Raw genomic sequence first — 23,055 nt, 5'->3', positions numbered from 1 at the left:
ACCTTCAGAGGTAGCCACATATATTGAGATTCGTCACAAATCCTCGTTGACACAAACCTTCAACATCTAAAATCTGGAGGGGCGCAAAACAGAAAACGTGAGTGGGCAAAAATAAAGCTTTTTGAAAACCATTTCTCTTTTCCAAAAATAATAACCCCTCACCATAAAACCCGTATAATTTCCTAGAAAATAATACTACGTATATACGTAAAAACAATGCACAAAGGCAATAAAAACCAAGTATGCCATGTCATAGCATTTCAACAATGAAATATGTAAGCCAGGTGAAATAAATCAATGTAAAATGATATGACAGCCGGAATCACCTAACGTGGCCTGTATGGCTGAACCTATAGCTCATTAACCAATTCCCTCACATGAGTCAGAACCACCTAATGTGGTATGTACGACAGGTTGGGTGTAAATAGATATGCTTAAGTGTTACAATCAAGTGAAGGTTGTGCGAATAATCGCGGGTCACCTACAAGTCGGAACCTAATGTGGTTTGTACGACAGGGTTGTGCACCAAACTTGGATCCAAGGTGAGAGTGCGGTGCGGGAGGTGAACATCACGTGAAGAACTGTGCCCTGGCCATGGGAGGGAACACTAACACCGGGGTGTAGGATAATGAGCACTAAATGCATCTAAACATAACCATACACACTGCAATCACTATCATCAATATGCACTCCCTTGAAGCTTACCTGGGCATCCGCAGTATCATGCAATAATATGCAGATCTATACTAATGCATATACTACAATGTAATGAAATTGACATGGCATTTAAAACGTAAATCCATTTAAAACAATTTCTGGGAAAATGGAAAACATATATATGTATATATAGAAAACCAAAAGCCCACTCACCTGAAGTTCGCGCTCCAACTCCCTAGCACAAACATCAAGGCGTCACAAACGATCGGCGCCTAGAACAATTGTCAAAACATGTCTTAGAATTCTTGTCAATAGAACATGTAAATTACATATCCTATTCGAGAAGATTCGTACTTCAAATTCCCGATTCATAAGTTTCTAATATCCTCAAATATTACATACTACAACATATCAAAGTTTGGTGACAATCCAACGGTCGGATTGTCGATTGCTATAATAATCAAGCGGCGGACCTTAATGGAACTACGTTCAAATGATGGAAATTCGTCAATCGGACTTTAACAATGGAATCAGGGTATTCAAATTTAACCTAGGAAGGTCAGGAGACGTCTCGGCCTACGCGCCGCCGCACGCGCTGACGTAGGTGGCTGCTGGCGGCCTTAACTTGCCGGAAAAATCAACTATTTATAAAAATTCTCAAAATTCACATAAATGAAGATCTCAGTGAGTAGAGCAACTCCTATACATATGATTAAGGCCAATTCAGCTTGGAAAAGCCTCAATTTCATCCAAACCCGCCAGAACCCTATAAAGGGTGTACATGGTGCTTCTTAATTCGTCCTCATAGCAGCTCCAATGCCCCTAAACTTGTTTGGGCGTTGTTCCAGAACTCCAGATGAGTGTTTTGATGGTCATAAATGAATGATTTAGCTTCAGGGTTTGAGGAATGGCCATCATGAGCCCGTAGACCCGCCGTTGATTTTTTCACAAATTCACACCCAAATTTCTTCTAATTTTGGGTGGAAATGGAAGATAAGAGGTGGTGGAATCATGTAAGGGAGATGGGAGGTTTCATTTCGTCGGAAAACTGCTCGACAAGTTGGGTCGCACGGGTTGATGGGCGAGGGATCCTAATCTCGTGCCTCCCTCTTCTCTCATTTCTCCTCCTTTCTCTCCTCACCCATTGGTCACCCTCTTCTCTCTCCTCTTCTCACTAGTCGGTTCATCCCTCCTTTCTCTTCTTTATACACCATTTGCACCGCCCATTACTTTTTTTTTAATCTGGGCCACACACGTGGCATTCCAGATTTTTCTCCAAAAATCTGGAATTTTCTTGAAATTAATTAGTTTACTAAAATGCCCCCGACTTTAAATGTTAATATCTCCTTTGTTATAACTCCAAATTGCGCTCCATTTGCGCCACGCGTCCGTAGCGACGATTACTACAAGGATACACCAAGAAAATGAATCTTACGTGACACAACATAGCAGACAACATGAGTCAACACTTTGTCTCGAAGGGCATTTTTGTAAATTCACTTTTTAAAATTATAAAAATCGTAAAAATTGGGGACTGGTCGTTACATACATTCTTTTTTCTTTGATTTGAGAATGTATCCATGTTAAGTTTAACTGAAGAAATTTACTAATTTTATTAAGCCTAATATCTTCTTTTTTTTTTTGTGATTTTGAAGAATGTACCCATGTTTTGATACAATAATTTTTGGTTAATTTTGATGAATGAACCCATGTTTATATATATACACACATACAATAGTATATTTATATTTTAATATTTTTAATCCCACAAAGGGAGACATTGGATGCGGTCCCTAGTTATGAATATTCTTTGACTGAAACCTTGTCGGTTTTCAATTTTGGATCCAAGTTCGTGAAATTAATATGATAATTTATTTCTATGTACGTTACCATATTTTTTAAATTAAAAATTGAAATTTATAGTTGTTTATATTAATGATATTTTAAATAAAAAACCATAATTTGTGGGATTAAAAGTATTAAAATATAAATATACTATTGTGTGTGTGTATATATATAAACATGGGTACATTCATCAAAATTAACCAAAAAATTATTGTATCAAACATGGGTACATTCTTCAAAATAAAAAAAATAAAAAAAGGAGAAGAAGATATTAGGTTTAATAAAATTAGTAAATTTATTCGATTAAACTTAACATGGATATATTCTCAAATTAAAGAAAAAAGAATGTACCCATATAATTAAGTTTAAAAACGGATTAGAAAAAAAAATTGAATATATTTTATATATAAAAAAAGGGTACATTTTACATATAAAAAATTGATATATTTAAGAATGAAAATTAAAAATGGATACATATAAATAAAAAAATATGGGTACAAATACAAATAAAACTTTATAAAATATGGGCACAAAAAGAAATTAATATATGGGTACAAATTAAAACTGAAAAGAAAATTGATACAAATTAAAAAAGGGTTGCAAATTAAAAATGAGTACAAACTAAAAATAAAAATATATGATAAAAAATTTAGCCATAAATATAAATATACTAATTGTAACATTTTTAACATTAAATGAATATATTTAGAAATAAAAATATTTTATTATTGAAATAATTAATGATGTTATTAATACCTAGTGACACACCCCGACCCGGAATGTCTACTAGGACTCTGAATCGAGCTGCGTTGGCCGACACCTGGAAGGTGACGAAGCCATAAAGTGCAATGATGTGGAAAAATGTGAACAAATTTAAACCTAAGAGTGCCTAAATATCAGAGTGCGCTGGTGAGCGGGAAGGAACCCACTTCATGACACACCCCGATCGAGATCAAGACATGCTGGCCACAGTGCAGAAGCAATAAAGATAAGAATTATACGAATAATTAAAAACCGAATTACTAGAGTGCACTACTAAACAGATAGTGATAGGAGTTAGTTACAACAGTAAACACTCCTAATCAGAGCATAAAGTCTAGGTGCAGTCCAGTAGGACAAGTACTAGTTATACAGTACCAAGAATGTCTCACTATTATTTGGATAAGTCAGAACTGCCGACGTCCTCAAGCCACCAACAACAAGCTTACTTAAAACCTGGAAGGGCGCAAAACAGAAAACGTGAGTGGGCAAAAACAAATGTTTTACAAAATCATTTTCTTTATCAACATATCTAACCCCTCTCTGTAAAACATGTATAATTTTCCCAGAATCAAGATATAAGCATATATATATATATATATATATATATATATATATATATATATTTGAAATCATAACAATTCATGCTTCACATAATCATATTCATATGTATGCCAGGCCAAAATATAACAAAGTAAACAATCCAGGTAAGAATGATTTCATAGAAATATGATATGTTAGCCGGAACCCCTGTGGTAGTCTGTACGGCTGAATCATAGCTCAAAAGTCAATCTAGCCGGAGTCACTACAATGACTTATACGACAATGTACTGCACATAAGTCGGAACTATAAAAAAGGGTCTGTATGACAAGATTGGGTGTAATATAATTATGCTTAATTATATTCTCTCATAATAGCCGAGCGATAAATCACTAGTCATCTACGAGTCAGAACCATGAATAAGGTCTGTACGACAAGACTGTGCACTTAAGTTAGATCCAATATGAGCATATAGTGCGGGAGGTGACGTAAATAAACAGGCATGTACTTCATATCTCTGGCTAAATCTCAATCACCCTAGGTGCAGTTTTATGAGCTCAACATCATTTCACATATCACATCACCGATGATTCACATAATCAAACATAACTTACCTGAACCTACCTGTGCCTCCACAACACCACATTTATATATATATATATATATATATATATATATATATATGCAACCATGAAATGCATATTCAGAATATAAAAGCATTTGGCATATTATTTATAAGCATACTTTCCTTAAAAATGCATTTCTGGGAAATATATCAAGTATAGAATTATATACTGAAAACAAAAACCCACTTACTGATATGTCGACGGGTCGTAACCCCGAGTCGCCCTTGGATATGCTCGTCCTCGGGATAAGTCTCAACTATATGCGAATTAACTATAAAAATGTTATTTTAAAGCACATAGGCAAAACTAGCTAATAACTTCTCATACATTGCTCAAAATGGGTATATGAATACACCAAATTGACCTACACAACCTCAGGATCATCCTTAAAATTTTAGATAAATTTTTCGAGCTCCCATGCACCACCACGCGCCGACAAGGACACGGTAAAACGCACCTCCAGCGCGGCCAAACCTGACAGATTCCTTAACCACCGTTAGGGAATATTCCGTTAAAACCTAACATATTCCGTTAAAAATGACTGACCACGTCAGCATATTTCATCCAAACTGACGGAATATGCCGTCATCTTCTCCTGCGAGTCGTCGGGAAATTGGGTAAAACTTTAAACCCACTATTCTCACTCGTTTTTCAACCATTTTTCATGAAATTTGAACCATTGGAAAGCTAACAACATGTAGAATCACGTTATACTATTTTTAAGCCTTGAAATCCACTAGAATTTACCTGAGGAAGCTTGATAATCCGGTCAACTTCGAAACTAGCTATCCCGACGTCCAAATTTATCCAACAAACCTCCCCGAGCCTCCTTAGGACCTCCTAAAGCTCTCTATGATCTTGAAATTCCCTAAAACCAACATATTTACGTCCACATGAATAGTGACCAAAATCGGGGCTAGGGTTTCCACGTGAAATCGAAGGTTCCCTTACTTGAAATTGATACCTTTGAACTCGTATGGTCCTCACGAACACTTTCATCTTCGATCTGTGAGGTTTGAGGTGTTTTTGCCCTTGTTCGCACGTATAGCAAGGAGAGAGAGAGTGAAACCAAGAGAGAGATAAGGGAGGAGTAATGTGTGTGGTCCAAAATTAGCCAACAATCCAATCACAACCAAAGCTTCTTAGTTCCTAAGTGGTTCCAAAAACTTAGGAGAAGCTTAATTAATCCATCTCAAAACAAATCACGCACCACACATTTATATATCCAAGGGTAAACTAGTTTTTTCACATCAATAACAATTATTTCTCGGGACGGGCTGTGATAATCTCCCCACCTTATAAAATTTCATCCTCGAAATTACATACAACCAATACATCCACTAATAATCATAAAACAAGCGTGGATTCATCTCTCTCATCCTATCCTCTGTCTCCCACGTAGCTTTTTCCACTGGATGATTTCTCCATAACACTTTTACCAAACGAACTGTCTTGTTCCTCAGTTCTTTATCCTTCCAATCCAACAGAGTCACTGGTTCCTCATCATAAGTCAAGTCCAAATTGATTTCCAAGGGTTGAGGAATCACATGTGAAGGATCGGAAACATAATGTTGAAGAATTGAAACATGAAATACATTGTGCACCTTGGACAACTCTGGAGGCAACTCAAGCCTATAAGCAACCTCACCAACTCGCTCGGTGATCATATATGGTCCAATGTACCTAGGACTCAACTTTCCTTTCTTTCCAAATTGTACAACACCTTTCCAAGGTGATAGTTTCAGGAATACCCAATTGCCTACATCATACTTCCGATCAGTGGTATGTTTGTCTGCTAAGCTCTTTTGTCGATCTTGGGCCACTTCAGGTTAGACTTAATTACCTGATCATTTTGAGTAGTCACATCCACAATCTCAGGGCCCACTAAAACTCTTTCGCCAACTTCTGACCAACATAGAGGCATACGACAATATTTCCCATAAAGTGCCTCAAACGGTGCCATACTAATGCTCGAATGATAACGGTTGTTGTAGGTGAACTCCATCAAATCCAAACAATCATGCCAACTATCTCCAAACTGCAGCACTGAAGATTTCAACATATCCTCTAATGTCTGAATGGTCCTCTCAGATTGTCCATCTGTCTGAGGATGATATGCCATACTATAAAGCAATCTCGTACCAAGAGCTTCCTGTAATGCTATCCAGAACTTGGAAGTAAATCTAGGATCCCAATCCAAGATAATATTAACTGGCACACCATGATACTTCACAATCTGTGATATAAATAACTTAGCTAATCGGCTTAGCGAATACTTCTCCCTCACTGGAAAAAAAATGTCCTGACTTCGTAAGCCGATCAACTGCCACCTAAATGTCGTCATAACCATTATATGTGCGAGGAAGCTTGTACACAAAATCCATAGTAATATTTTCCCATTTCCACTATGGAACAGAAAGTGGCTGCATTAACCCAAACGACTTTTTTCTTTCAGTTTTAACCTGTTGGCAAATGGCACACCTACTCACATATTCGACAATTTCTCTTTTCATACCCGGCCAATAATAAAATGGTCTAATGGTATGATTTATCTTATTACCTCCTGGATGCATCGCATATGCCGAAATATGTGCTTTATCCAAAATTTCTTTCTTTAACTCTGCATTATTCGGCACATACATTCTTGCTTTCCTGCACAAGCATGCCATAAGTTTCCCGAATCTCAAAATCTTTCTTTTTGCCTTGGTTTCTTGCTTGAATTATTTCCTGGGTCTCTTCATCATTCATTTGAGCCTCAAGCACCCGATTGATTAAAATTGGCTTGACTTGAAAAATTAGCAAGCAAAGCTTTTTCTCGATCTTCCACTCCTAACTCCACTCCAATGGACCTCAAATCTGCTAAGAGATGAACATGACAATCATAGATGGCATTAAGTGTGGCTGGAGTCTTTCTACTAAGTGCATCCGCCACTGCATTTGCACGACCATAGTGATACTCAATCGTGCAATCATAGTCACTAAGTAACTCAATCCACCTCCGCTGTCGAAGATTAAGATCTCTCTAAGTAAACAAATACTGAAGACTCTTATGATCTGTGAAGATCTTACATTTCTCACCATAAAGATAATGTCTCTAAATCTTCAAGGCAAAGATGATAGCTGCTAACTCCAAATCATGTGTAGGGTAATTCTTCTCATGAGGTTTCAACTGTCTCGAAGCATAAGCAATCACCCTACCATGTTGCATTAATACACAACCCAAACCATTAAGAGAAACATCACTATAAACCTCATAATTATTGCTATCATTTGGAAGTGATAGAACAGAAGCATGAGTGAGATAGTACTTCAACTGCTGAAAACTTTGCTCACATTTATTATCCCACTCAAACTTAACATCCTTTCACGTCAACCTCGTCATTGGAAGGCAATCACTGAAAAATCCTTAACAAACCGTCTATAATAACCTGCTAAGCCAAGAAAACTCCGTACTTCAGTAACGGTTCGAGGTTGCTTCCAATTCTCCACAGCTACCACTTTCTGAGAATCCACTTGAATGCCTTGAGCAGAAATGACATGTCCCAAAAATGCCACTTGATTCAACCAAAATTCACATTTGTTAAACTTAGCATATAACTGGTGTTCCCTCAAACTGCTCAACACCAACTTCAGATGTTTAGCATACTCAGCATTAGACTTAGAGTATACCAGAATATCATCAATGAAGACAATAACAAACCTGTCCAAATATGGCTGGAATACTCGATTCATCAAATCCATAAAAGCTGTTGGTGCATTAGTTAACCCGAATGGCATCACAAGAAATTCATAATGACCATATCGAGTCCTGAATGCGATCTTAGGGACATCTTCATTTTTAATCTTCAACTGGTAGTAACCCGACCTCAAGTCAATCTTAGAAAATACACAGGCACCTCTGACTTGATTAAATAAATCATCTATACGAGGCAATGGATAACGGTTTTTAATGGCTACCCGATTCAGTTGCCTGTAATCAATGCATAGCCTCAAAGTTCTGTCTTTCTTCCTCACAAATAACACTGGAGCTCCCCAAGGTAACGTACTCGACTGAATAAAACCTTTATCCACTAACTCTTGCAACTGTACTTTCAATTCTCTTAATTCAGCAGGAGCTATTCTGTAAAGAGTCAAAGATATAGGATTCGTACCTGGAAACAGATCAATAACAAACTCCACCTCTCTATCTGGGGGCAATCCAGGAAAATCCTCAGGGAATACATCCGAAAAATATCTGACCACACGAACATCCTCCACACTACTAGGAGCATCATCATTCAACACCACATGAGCCAAATATCCCTGACAACCTTTCGACAACAGTCTCTTTGCTTTCATGGCTGACATAATACCATGCCTCACCCCATTAGGCTCTCCTACAAATGTAACTTCATGTAATCCAGGACAATGAAATGTGAATGTCTTCCCATAACAACCTATCTTGGCACGATTATAGTGCAACCAATCAGTGCCCAAAATCACATCAAAATCCATAATATCCAACAACATAAGATTAGCCGGCATAATAATATCCTCTACTATCACTGGACATCCTGGATATACCCGATCCACAAAACATATATCCCCTCTAGGCATAGAAAATTCTAAATTATAACTTAGAGGTGTAGGATGAGGTTGTGTCACTTGAGCAAATGTATGAGAAATAACAGAATGTATAGCACCACAATCAATCAATACTTTAGCAAAATAACCAAGAATATTTAACGTACCCATAATTAAATCTAGATTATTCTGGGCATCTTGCAGTGACATGTTATGGATACGCCCCTGATTCTGCTGTCGTTTGCCTCGAAGATCCTACACTACTAACAGCAATCTTTCCCTGCTGGGGCTGTCCCCCTTGGTACCACTGAGATCTACCGGCTGAATGTGGCTGATAAAATATAGATCCTCCCTGATACTGAGGATACCCACTCTGATACTAAAGATCATGAGAGTATTGCTGCTGTCCTGAGGTGTAAGGAGCGGCGTCGCCCTAATAGTGGTAGGCACCTCCTCGTCCAGTTTGAGAATAACCACCAGATCCGGAAGCTTGCTGGGTCGGTGCAGGTGGTGAGAAAGAAGGCTGCTGGGGTCTCTGCTGACTCTGAGGGCATTAGGCAGCTCTATGACCCATCTGTCCACAAGTAAAACATTCATTGCTGCTTCTCCTACACTTCCCAAAATGCCGATTATTACACCTGCGGCATAAGGGGGCACCAGATCCACCTGAACCACCAAAATCTCACTGCCTCTAGAACCTAGGGCCTCTAGTGAATCTACCACCTATCTTCTGCATATTAGTACTCAATCCTTCACTAGAAGAGCTGGAACTGCCACCATGATAGGAGCATATTTATACGACTTAGTTAGCTTGTTTCTTGTCATTTATGTTGTTAGTTCGTAGTTATTTTAGTATTTTAAGCTATTTTCATGTGTTTGTAGGTCCAAAGGGTTAATGTGGTAAAGAAGTGCATTTTGGAGCATTTTGGAGCATTTTTGGGCATGGAATGGATAACATATGCTTGGAGCAAAAGGAATGGACGAAATTTGAAGTTTGTGCATCATCCTCTCCCTATAAATAACCATTTTAGCACACTCATTTCACCCAACACATTCACCTACCACTACATCCACTCATTTCACCCAACACATCTACTCATTACAACCACCCAACAGATTCACCTACCACTACATCCACTCATTTCAACCACCCAACACATTCACCTACCACTACATCCACTCATTACCACCACCCACTACATCCGCTCCCTAGCCTATAAATACATTCATCCACCCTTCATCATGGGTGACATCAATCCAAAACACACACACACATCATCTACATAATTCTCCACTCTTTGCCGCATTCAACACAACCTTCATCCAAACACATCCATTCATCTTCACATCCATTCCTCCATATAAACTAACCTTCAAACACTCACCAACACCTTGTGCCGTAGCAAAGGAAGGGAAGGAAAGTGCTTGGACGTGCTTGTTGTCCAACTTGGATCGTTGAAGCATTTAGGTGTTTTCTTTCTTTTGTTTTTAATGTTTAAATTCATTTCTTTTCGTTTTGTTGTAAATATGAGTGGCTAAACCCCTCTTGGCTAGGGGTGATTTCAAAGCCATGATTATGTGCGCAATATAATTTGATAAATTCCAGTTATGAACTCTTGAATCGTGAATGCAATTGGCTTAACTATTTGATTGATAACTTATTTGTATTTGTTAATTAAGGGTCGACAAATTGGCATGCATAAATCCGTTGCTAGAATATAAGGAAGTTTCACATAATTGTTACAAACTTATATTCACATGTAGTGAAGGTCGCTTATAAACGATCGTGTTAAGTTCAATTCCTAGCATGAGTGACATGATGTCATAGTTGCAAGTGCTTTGTCAATGCTTATGATTTTCATTAAACGTAATGATCTTTGATTGCATCTCTATTATGATGTCATGTAGGGAACTTTTGAAGAATGTTTTGGATTGTCGAATGATGTCATCCAATCCAATAAAACAAGGAAAATCTGAGAGTTAACTAGTGATGTCACGGTTAATTTGGAGCATTGTCATTCATAATTCAATGAAGTAGTAACTGAAAATCGAGTTATTTGCATACATGTCTGATCGGATCATATTTATATATATTTTTACTTCAAATTCACTCGTCTTTTCTTAGTTAGTTCTTTATATTTTGAGCTATTTACGTTATTTTTGTGTTTATAGAATTTGTTATGCAAAGAAAATAAAAATAGCACAAATGAGTTTTAAATAATAGACAGAAAGAATATTGGTTTTGGATTTGTTACTTGAATTTGTTCTTAATTCCCAACTGCTACTAATTTAGAGTTTATGATACAAATTAGTTTTGTACTATATTGTCAAAGAAGAATCCAAGGCATGAAGGCAGACGGCATAATCATGAAAGAAAGATAGCAAAGGCAGAAAACGTGAGCTGGAGAGACAGCAAGGTGAGGACCAGGTCATGGACAGCAGGGAAATAAAGGGAACTGACGTGGGAGTGGGGAACGCTGCCTTTGCAGCGTGGAAGAAGCAGCATGTGGGAGGATGGAAAAAGGGACGGACAGCAGTAGTGCGGAAAAGAGGGAATAAAATAATAAAAGAGAGGAGAACGGCCAGAAAGAAAAGAATAAGAAAGGAGAGAGGAGAGTACGCACAGGGGGGTCTTGGAGCGGGAGAAGGGAGCTGCCCTTTGGGCAGCTCGCAGAGACGCAGGAAGGAGAGAAGGTCAGAAAGGAGAGTAGCAGCGTGAGCATGGGGAGATAATATAGAAGGCAGCAAGGAGTTGACGTGCAGGAGAGTGGAGAGAACTGCGCAGAAGCACAGAAGATCTTTTTTCTCTTTCGGTTTAATCTTTCCAAACTTCTATTTTATTTCTGTTTCAATAATGTGTAATTAAATTTATTTTGGCTAGAGGTTAATTCAAAGCCATGAATATATTTGTAATTTGAATTGATTACATTCAGTTGTGATTTCTGAGTTGTGATTTAATTTGCTTAACTGCTTGATTGATAACTTATTTTTGTATGTCGATTAAGGATGCATACTTAATTTACATGCATGAATTTGATGCTAGAATATAAGTGAATTTCACCTAATCGTTATGAACTTATATTCACAAGTAGTGAAGGTTGCTATCCACAATCGTGTTAAGTAAATTCTTGGCAAGAGTATCATGCTTTTCATAGTTACAAATGTCTCGTCAATGCTTATAGTTTTCACAAAGTTTAATGATCTTTGATTGTATCTCTATTGTGCTTTTCACGTAGGGGACTTTTGAAGAATGTTTTGAATTGTTGTATGCGTTTTCCCGTCCAATTCAATAACTTAAGGAAAACTTGAAGATTAAAAAAGTGCTGTTCACGGTTAATCTGGAGTATTGAAATTCACAACTTATTGAAAGAATAACTGAAAATTAATTTAGGTTGCATATGTGTCATGTGTGGAGAAGAACCCTCTAGATAGTCCGTCATTTATCATTTTACCTTAATTTTATGTTTTTATCAATTCTGTAATTTAATTAAGTTTAATTTACTTTTCATCAAAACCAAACACCCATCCATTATTAAATTATATTATTTAGTTAGTTTTCTTTGTTGTTAGTCTTTTAATTTAATTTCCGTCCATTTCAGTTCCTAGTGTTTAATTTAATTGTTTTCATTATTTTGAGTCATTTTAAGTGTGTTTCGAGTTATTAGAGTTTTTAGCCTAGTTTTGTGTCCTTGAGTCTTATTTAATATTTTTAAATTAATTTACAATAGATTAGCAATCCCTCCTAATCCCCGGCCTAGAACGATACCCTACTTACATCTATACTACAATTGTCAAAAAGAGGGTTTAATTTGTGTGTCAAGTAATTTACGCATCAAATTTTGGCGCCGTTGCCGGGGATTAGCAACTTTGCTAATCCTTTTATTTTTGTTTTTGTTTATGTTTATATTGGTGTTTGTGTATTTTTCTTTCTTTGATTTTAGGTTCAAATGGAGCCGAGGGAAATTTAAAGGAAAGATGCGTCCGGCTAAAGACGTTAAATCAAGCGCTTCTTGGGAGGCAACCCAAGCATTCAACGAAGGGAGACTTTGGAATCGCTAACCCAATCAACTTTGCATTCTTCCACCCTTATCTTTACTGCTTTCATTTTGTTTTGTTTAGTTAGTTGTGTTATTTGGTTGATTTCTGTGAGTTTGTGTTATTTAGTTTAAGTGTGGGGGAAGGTTAACCAAGTCTCTTTACATTAATTTACATATATATAAAAAATAAAAAAAAAAGAAAAAAAAAAAGATAAAATTTAAAATTAATGATAAAAAAAAAAATACATAAAAAAAAAATAAAAAAAAAAAAATTTAAAAAAAAAATAATAATAATAATAAAAAAAGTACAAATATTTTACAATGATGTAAACTAATAGTATTCATTGGTCGGGTGGTGCTTCAGTAGTAGGCGGGGCTTCAGCAGTCGGCGGGGCCACAGAAGGAGGAGGCGGCAGAGGTTGATCAGTTAGAGCTTCACTACGCGGTGCCGCTCCAAAAGACGAAGGCAGATGTTGTTGGAACAAACCCACAAACCTCCGATGATCAAGTAAAATTTGACCATCGGTGTCCTGCATCTGGTCAATCTTCCTCTTCATGCTAGTGGCATAGCTGTGTGCGAGCTTGTGCAATTCTTTATTCTCATGCTTGAGCCCTTTAATCTCTTGTTTGAGACTCTGTATTTCAGCCACCAACGACTCAACATGACGTGTTCGAGCATATAGGCGTTGGGCCATGTTGGACACAGAACCCGCACACTGCACGCTAAGAGCCAGAGACTCCTTAACCGCCAATTCATCAGATCGTCTAGCGAGCAGTCTGTTATCTCTTGGGGTGACAAGGTTCCGGGCCACCACCGCAGCTGTCATATCATTTTTCATCACCGAATCCCCCACGGTAAGGGGACCGGTAGGGGATATGAAAGATGGGCGCCATATGTTGTCTGGTGAAGGCGGAGCTGCCTTTTCACCAATGTTCAAGTCAAAACGACGATCAGAAGGGCCAGACATTTTCTGAAGGTGGTGAAGAAAGAAGAGAGTCGGACAGATTAAGATTTCAGAAGTGCAAGAAGGGAGTGTTTACAAGAGGGAGCTCAAGTGTGTTGTGGAACACAATTAGCGCCTCTATAAAAAGAAGAAATCGGAGAGGCGCTCCTCAGAGAAGCGTCCTCTCGCAAATCGAAGAGTCGGGGCTCCTTTCTCAAAAGCCGGATTCTTTTCTCAAAAGAGGCGTTTCATTTCTTAAAGGCTGGGCTTGCTCAGAAACCACGAGCCGAACCCCGGATTTCAAAAGATCAATTTGTCCAAACATGTCGTCACTTGTCACACGCAAATTGCTTTGCGGAAATCTCGGGCAGTTTGTCGAAGCACCAATTCAGAAATCGAAGAGGGAAATTCAACAGTCAAAGACACGCTAGCTTTCTCAAAAGCTGGGCTTCAACCCACGGGCAAATCTTCTTTTCCAGATTTATTCGCACGTGTCACATGCTACCTCTACAATCGACGATGCTCAGAGCTCGAAGCGCCAATTCCAGATATCAATGAGGAATCTGCTTTGCGGAAATTACGGGCAGCTTTGTCAGAAAGCGCGTAATTTGTACTATTCATCCATCCACCGGCTGTCGACAATGAGTGAGGGAATAGTTCCGGTTGTGAAGAAAAGTCCCATAAGTATCTACCTTCGCCTTCCACAGTAAAGGCATACCCTCTCAGCACTTCTTCATCTCCGAGAATGCATTCCCAAAGAACCCTCTCGAGTCACTCTGTGTTCCTCATTCCTTGGGATACTCCTGCGAACAACCCATTCAAAGCAAAAGTATTTCATATCATAAAGGTTGAAAGCAAGAGTATCTCATATCATGCTTTCTCCCTGTCCTTCTCCTTGTCTTTGTTTTACGACAAGGAGAAAAAAAGCAATCAGCCAGCACTTGGTATCAATCTTCCAATCTGGAGCCAACTGCCTGGAACCCCTTCCTGATTGCTTACCTAGCCTTGCTCTCGAGTACTCATTTTCTTCATCTTATGCTTCCGTTTTGTCTACCACATCTACTTGGGGGACAAGTAAGGGAGGTGAAAATGATTCCTCGAAGCATGTGGAGACAACGTGCTGATTCATCCTCAGCTAGGGACAAGGAGAAAGAAAGCAAGAGGTGGGCACTTGGAAAGATTGAAGAAAGAATCAGACCAAAACAGCTACCTTGTGCCTGCCCGCCATGTAGAGGAAACAAGCAGAGAAGAATGCAGCTCGTACAATCAAACCAGCACAAGGAGTCCGAGTTGAAGAACTCGAGAAGCTTCAACAACATTTGGAGGGCACATTCGCCAAAGAGCAAAGCCTCGCAGTACAATAGCATAAAATCATCACTTGCAAGTGAAAAGCTAAGTGTCACCCTGTTCAAGAGGAAAGCTGTGGAAAGTCAACAAGCACGACCAATGATTATTTATTAGTTTTATTCATTATCTTTTATCGTAATTTTCAATTTTTCGTTTGCAATTTTTTTTTAATTAATTTTCTTGCGTTACTTAACTGAATTATTTCTTTTCTTTGCAGGAACTTTTGGTTATTTCCACCCTTGAAGTTGATTGCAGAATTTTAGCTTGGGGGTCATCGCTTGATTTTACTGCAAATTAGGGAAGTTTTCAATCCAATTGCTTTATTTTGTTTCTTATTATTTATTTATTTTATTTTATTTTTATTTGCGTTATAGTGTTTTCTGACATTGGGGACAATGTCAAGTTTAAGTGTGGGGGTAGAAATCTCTAGAATTTCATTTGTTTCTGTGTTGTTACTTTTTGTTTTCTTAAAAAAATAAAAATAAAAAAATCGGAAAATTTAAAAAAATCCAAAAATATTGTCTTGTTTCCCTTATTGTTTTGAATTAGATTTTTGTTAGTTTCCCGACCCAACGATATAATTGGATAAAATTTGAATCATGATTATCAAGAACTTAGTTAACATGTGTTTTGTGAAATTCCTAATTCTCTTGTTAGTTTTGTACATGTTTGATCATCTTTGAAAAACCAAATGCACATAGCCTTGTTGATGTGAAACTAAAGTATGAATTAAAGCTTCATATGTGAATTTAGTGACCATATATATCTTATGTGAGTTTTTGAGCCTATTGAAAGTATGTGCATTTTTCATACACTCCTATTCTTTCATGTGTGATGAACTTATGTGAGATACATCTCTAGAACTTGCGTAACGATCTTTCGAAATGTTTGTCATTGATTGCATGAACTTGGAAATGATAGAGGCATTAGGTTTACCACTATGGCCCAAATAACCATGTTTCCCAAAGAAAAATGATATCATTAGATTGCCAATTTGAGCCGTATTTGTTGAGCCTTTTATTTCTTATCACCAGATATGTCTATCCTTATACCTGAAACATTTTTCCTTACCCTTTCCAAGCGAGCAATGCGAGATTGTCTTATGAGAAACGTTTGTGAAATACTGTGAAGATGTTTGGCAAAAGAATAAGTGTGGGGGTATTTCATGTTTGTGATTTAAAAAAAAAAAAAAAAAAAAAAAAAAAAAAAGAAAAAAGAAAAAGAAAAAAAGAAAGATTGTATAAAATATATATATATATATATATATATATATATATATATATATATAAAGTTTTTAAAGTTTCAGTTTAAGAGTATGGTTGGAGGTGCTAGAAGAATTGTTGGAGAGCTTGAGTTCTTATAAATCTAAAGAAAAGAATTGCTTGCAATGTAGCTTGGAATTTGTGTTTTCCTATTCTTTTGTTTCAATAACCCTAACCCTAAACCTCATTACATCCAATAAAAGTCCTCTTGATTTAAGTTTTGCAATTATGACTGTGGAGAAGTGATCTTTATGCAAGCTTATGGTAGAAATTTCACATTTGATTCTTTGAGCGAAACACATTAAAACTAAACACATGTGTGATTGAGTGCATATCCAGTGAGAAGGTCGCTAGTTTGCATATGATGATCTTAAAAATAAAAACTTGAAATTGCATTAGCATGGCTATCTCACACACTACACTTCAAGGATGATTCAAAGATTATTGCTAATATTTGAATCAAGGAAGATGAACTTGGATTAGTTCCTTGATGCTAGCTATGGTTCTTGATGATTTGTTTTCTTGAATGAAATTCTATGAGGGTCACATAGGGGGAAACTAATGTTTTTCATGTTAGTACTTTTTCATGTTTTCTTTGTTTTGCTCGAGGACTAGCAAAAGCTAAGTATGGGGGTATTTGATCGGATCATATTTATATATATTTTTACTTCAAATTCACTCGTCTTTTCTTAGTTAGTTCTTTATATTTTGAGCTATTTACGTTATTTTTGTGTTTATAGAATTTGTTATGCAAAGAAAATAAAAATAGCACAAATGAGTTTTAAATAATAGACAGAAAGAATATTGGTTTTGGATTTGTTACTTGAATTTGTTCTTAATTCCCAACTGCTACTAATTTAGAGTTTATGATACAAATTAGTTTTGTACTATATTGTCAAAGAAGAATCCAAGGCATGAAGGCAGACGGCATAATCATGAAAGAAAGATAGCAAAGGCAGAAAACGTGAGCTGGAGAGACAGCAAGGTGAGGACCAGGTCATGGACAGCAGGGAAATAAAGGGAACTGACGTGGGAGTGGGGAACGCTGCCTTTGCAGCGTGGAAGAAGCAGCATGTGGGAGGATGGAAAAAGGGACGGACAGCAGTAGTGCGGAAAAGAGGGAATAAAATAATAAAAGAGAGGAGAACGGCCAGAAAGAAAAGAATAAGAAAGGAGAGAGGAGAGGACGCACAGGGGGGTCTTGGAGCGGGAGAAGGGAGCTGCCCTTTGGGCAGCTCGCAGAGACGCAGGAAGGAGAGAAGGTCAGAAAGGAGAGTAGCAGCGTGAGCATGGGGAGATAATATAGAAGGCAGCAAGGAGTTGACGTGCAGGAGAGTGGAGAGAACTGCGCAGAAGCACAGAAGATCTTTTTTCTCTTTCGGTTTAATCTTTCCAAACTTCTATTTTATTTCTGTTTCAATAATGTGTAATTAAATTTATTTTGGCTAGAGGTTAATTCAAAGCCATGAATATATTTGTAATTTGAATTGATTACATTCAGTTGTGATTTCTGAGTTGTGATTTAATTTGCTTAACTGCTTGATTGATAACTTATTTTTGTATGTCGATTAAGGATGCATACTTAATTTACATGCATGAATTTGATGCTAGAATATAAGTGAATTTCACCTAATCGTTATGAACTTATATTCACAAGTAGTGAAGGTTGCTATCCACAATCGTGTTAAGTAAATTCTTGGCAAGAGTATCATGCTTTTCATAGTTACAAATGTCTCGTCAATGCTTATAGTTTTCACAAAGTTTAATGATCTTTGATTGTATCTCTATTGTGCTTTTCACGTAGGGGACTTTTGAAGAATGTTTTGAATTGTTGTATGCGTTTTCCCGTCCAATTCAATAACTTAAGGAAAACTTGAAGATTAAAAAAGTGCTGTTCACGGTTAATCTGGAGTATTGAAATTCACAACTTATTGAAAGAATAACTGAAAATTAATTTAGGTTGCATATGTGTCATGTGTGGAGAAGAACCCTCTAGATAGTCCGTCATTTATCATTTTACCTTAATTTTATGTTTTTATCAATTCTGTAATTTAATTAAGTTTAATTTACTTTTCATCAAAACCAAACACCCATCCATTATTAAATTATATTATTTAGTTAGTTTTCTTTGTTGTTAGTCTTTTAATTTAATTTCCGTCCATTTCAGTTCCTAGTGTTTAATTTAATTGTTTTCATTATTTTGAGTCATTTTAAGTGTGTTTCGAGTTATTAGAGTTTTTAGCCTAGTTTTGTGTCCTTGAGTCTTATTTAATATTTTTAAATTAATTTACAATAGATTAGCAATCCCTCCTAATCCCCGGCCTAGAACGATACCCTACTTACATCTATACTACAATTGTCAAAAAGAGGGTTTAATTTGTGTGTCAAGTAATTTACGCATCAAATTTTGGCGCCGTTGCCGGGGATTAGCAACTTTGCTAATCCTTTTATTTTTGTTTTTGTTTATGTTTATATTGGTGTTTGTGTATTTTACTTTTGATATTTGATTTATTTTTCTTTCTTTGATTTTAGGTTCAAATGGAGCCGAGGGAAATTTAAAGGAAAGATGCGTCCGGCTAAAGACGTTAAATCAAGCGCTTCTTGGGAGGCAACCCAAGCATTCAACGAAGGGAGACTTTGGAATCGCTAACCCAATCAACTTTGCATTCTTCCACCCTTATCTTTACTGCTTTCATTTTGTTTTGTTTAGTTAGTTGTGTTATTTGGTTGATTTCTGTGAGTTTGTGTTATTTAGTTTAAGTGTGGGGGAAGGTTAACCAAGTCTCTTTACATTAATTTACATATATATAAAAAATAAAAAAAAAAGATAAAAAAAAGATAAAATTTAAAATTAATGATAAAAAAAAAAATACATAAAAAAAAAATAAAAAAAAAAAATTTAAAAAAAAAATAATAATAATAATAAAAAAAGTACAAATATTTTACAATGATGTAAACTAATAGTATTCATTGGTCGGGTGGTGCTTCAGTAGTAGGCGGGGCTTCAGCAGTCGGCGGGGCCACAGAAGGAGGAGGCGGCAGAGGTTGATCAGTTAGAGCTTCACTACGCGGTGCCGCTCCAAAAGACGAAGGCAGATGTTGTTGGAACAAACCCACAAACCTCCGATGATCAAGTAAAATTTGACCATCGGTGTCCTGCATCTGGTCAATCTTCCTCTTCATGCTAGTGGCATAGCTGTGTGCGAGCTTGTGCAATTCTTTATTCTCATGCTTGAGCCCTTTAATCTCTTGTTTGAGACTCTGTATTTCAGCCACCAACGACTCAACATGACGTGTTCGAGCATATAGGCGTTGGGCCATGTTGGACACAGAACCCGCACACTGCACGCTAAGAGCCAGAGACTCCTTAACCGCCAATTCATCAGATCGTCTAGCGAGCAGTCTGTTATCTCTTGGGGTGACAAGGTTCCGGGCCACCACCGCAGCTGTCATATCATTTTTCATCACCGAATCCCCCACGGTAAGGGGACCGGTAGGGGATATGAAAGATGGGCGCCATATGTTGTCTGGTGAAGGCGGAGCTGCCTTTTCACCAATGTTCAAGTCAAAACGACGATCAGAAGGGCCAGACATTTTCTGAAGGTGGTGAAGAAAGAAGAGAGTCGGACAGATTAAGATTTCAGAAGTGCAAGAAGGGAGTGTTTACAAGAGGGAGCTCAAGTGTGTTGTGGAACACAATTAGCGCCTCTATAAAAAGAAGAAATCGGAGAGGCGCTCCTCAGAGAAGCGTCCTCTCGCAAATCGAAGAGTCGGGGCTCCTTTCTCAAAAGCCGGATTCTTTTCTCAAAAGAGGCGTTTCATTTCTTAAAGGCTGGGCTTGCTCAGAAACCACGAGCCGAACCCCGGATTTCAAAAGATCAATTTGTCCAAACATGTCGTCACTTGTCACACGCAAATTGCTTTGCGGAAATCTCGAGCAGTTTGTCGAAGCACCAATTCAGAAATCGAAGAGGGAAATTCAACAGTCAAAGACACGCTAGCTTTCTCAAAAGCTGGGCTTCAACCCACGGGCAAATCTTCTTTTCCAGATTTATTCGCACGTGTCACATGCTACCTCTACAATCGACGATGCTCAGAGCTCGAAGCGCCAATTCCAGATATCAATGAGGAATCTGCTTTGCGGAAATTACGGGCAGCTTTGTCAGAAAGCGCGTAATTTGTACTATTCATCCATCCACCGGCTGTCGACAATGAGTGAGGGAATAGTTCCGGTTGTGAAGAAAAGTCCCATAAGTATCTACCTTCGCCTTCCACAGCAAAGGCATACCCTCTCAGCACTTCTTCATCTCCGAGAATGCATTCCCAAAGAACCCTCTCGAGTCACTCTGTGTTCCTCATTCCTTGGGATACTCCTGCGAACAACCCATTCAAAGCAAAAGTATTTCATATCATAAAGGTTGAAAGCAAGAGTATCTCATATCATGCTTTCTCCCTGTCCTTCTCCTTGTCTTTGTTTTACGACAAGGAGAAAAAAAGTAATCAGCCAGCACTTGGTATCAATCTTCCAATCTGGAGCCAACTGCCTGGAACCCCTTCCTGATTGCTTACCTAGCCTTGCTCTCGAGTACTCATTTTCTTCATCTTATGCTTCCGTTTTGTCTACCACATCTACTTGGGGGACAAGTAAGGGAGGTGAAAATGATTCCTCGAAGCATGTGGAGACAACGTGCTGATTCATCCTCAGCTAGGGACAAGGAGAAAGAAAGCAAGAGGTGGGCACTTGGAAAGATTGAAGAAAGAATCAGACCAAAACAGCTACCTTGTGCCTGCCCGCCATGTAGAGGAAACAAGCAGAGAAGAATGCAGCTCGTACAATCAAACCAGCACAAGGAGTCCGAGTTGAAGAACTCGAGAAGCTTCAACAACATTTGGAGGGCACATTCGCCAAAGAGCAAAGCCTCGCAGTACAATAGCATAAAATCATCACTTGCAAGTGAAAAGCTAAGTGTCACCCTGTTCAAGAGGAAAGCTGTGGAAAGTCAACAAGCACGACCAATGATTATTTATTAGTTTTATTCATTATCTTTTATCGTAATTTTCAATTTTTCGTTTGCAATTTTTTTTTAATTAATTTTCTTGCGTTACTTAACTGAATTATTTCTTTTCTTTGCAGGAACTTTTGGTTATTTCCACCCTTGAAGTTGATTGCAGAATTTTAGCTTGGGGGTCATCGCTTGATTTTACTGCAAATTAGGGAAGTTTTCAATCCAATTGCTTTATTTTGTTTCTTATTATTTATTTATTTTATTTTATTTTTATTTGCGTTATAGTGTTTTCTGACATTGGGGACAATGTCAAGTTTAAGTGTGGGGGTAGAAATCTCTAGAATTTCATTTGTTTCTGTGTTGTTACTTTTTGTTTTCTTAAAAAAATAAAAATAAAAAAATCGGAAAATTTAAAAAAATCCAAAAATATTGTCTTGTTTCCCTTATTGTTTTGAATTAGATTTTTGTTAGTTTCCCGACCCAACGATATAATTGGATAAAATTTGAATCATGATTATCAAGAACTTAGTTAACATGTGTTTTGTGAAATTCCTAATTCTCTTGTTAGTTTTGTACATGTTTGATCATCTTTGAAAAACCAAATGCACATAGCCTTGTTGATGTGAAACTAAAGTATGAATTAAAGCTTCATATGTGAATTTAGTGACCATATATATCCTATGTGAGTTTTTGAGCCTATTGAAAGTATGTGCATTTTTCATACACTCCTATTCTTTCATGTGTGATGAACTTATGTGAGATACATCTCTAGAACTTGCGTAACGATCTTTCGAAATGTTTGTCATTGATTGCATGAACTTGGAAATGATAGAGGCATTAGGTTTACCACTATGGCCCAAATAACCATGTTTCCCAAAGAAAAATGATATCATTAGATTGCCAATTTGAGCCGTATTTGTTGAGCCTTTTATTTCTTATCACCAGATATGTCTATCCTTATACCTGAAACATTTTTCCTTACCCTTTCCAAGCGAGCAATGCGAGATTGTCTTATGAGAAACGTTTGTGAAATACTGTGAAGATGTTTGGCAAAAGAATAAGTGTGGGGGTATTTCATGTTTGTGATTAAAAAAAAAAAAAAAAAAAAAAAAAAAAAAAAAAGAAAAAAGAAAAAGAAAAAAAGAAAGATTGTATAAAATATATATATATATATATATATATATATATATATATATAAAGTTTTTAAAGTTTCAGTTTAAGAGTATGGTTGGAGGTGCTAGAAGAATTGTTGGAGAGCTTGAGTTCTTATAAATCTAAAGAAAAGAATTGCTTGCAATGTAGCTTGGAATTTGTGTTTTCCTATTCTTTTGTTTCAATAACCCTATCCCTAAACCTCATTACATCCAATAAAAGTCCTCTTGATTTAAGTTTTGCAATTATGACTGTGGAGAAGTGATCTTTATGCAAGCTTATGGTAGAAATTTCACATTTGATTCTTTGAGCGAAA

At 37.2% G+C, this 23,055-nt stretch overlaps 1 long non-coding RNA gene across 1 annotated transcript; it reads left to right on the top strand.

Annotated features, from left to right (window-relative positions):
* Positions 1 to 15,241: 15,241 nt before the first annotated feature.
* On the top strand, positions 15,242 to 22,734 carry LOC126586034 (uncharacterized). The gene is made up of 2 exons (XR_007610722.1): positions 15,242 to 15,759; positions 21,919 to 22,734. It is a non-coding gene; the product is annotated as an uncharacterized LOC126586034 (long non-coding RNA).
* The last annotated feature ends 321 nt before the right edge of the window (positions 22,735 to 23,055 follow it).

This window comes from Malus sylvestris, chromosome 2 (genome assembly GCF_916048215.2).
Source record: "Malus sylvestris chromosome 2, drMalSylv7.2, whole genome shotgun sequence".
Lineage (NCBI taxonomy): Eukaryota > Viridiplantae > Streptophyta > Magnoliopsida > Rosales > Rosaceae > Malus > Malus sylvestris.
This window is presented reverse-complemented; position numbering and strand designations above follow the sequence as displayed.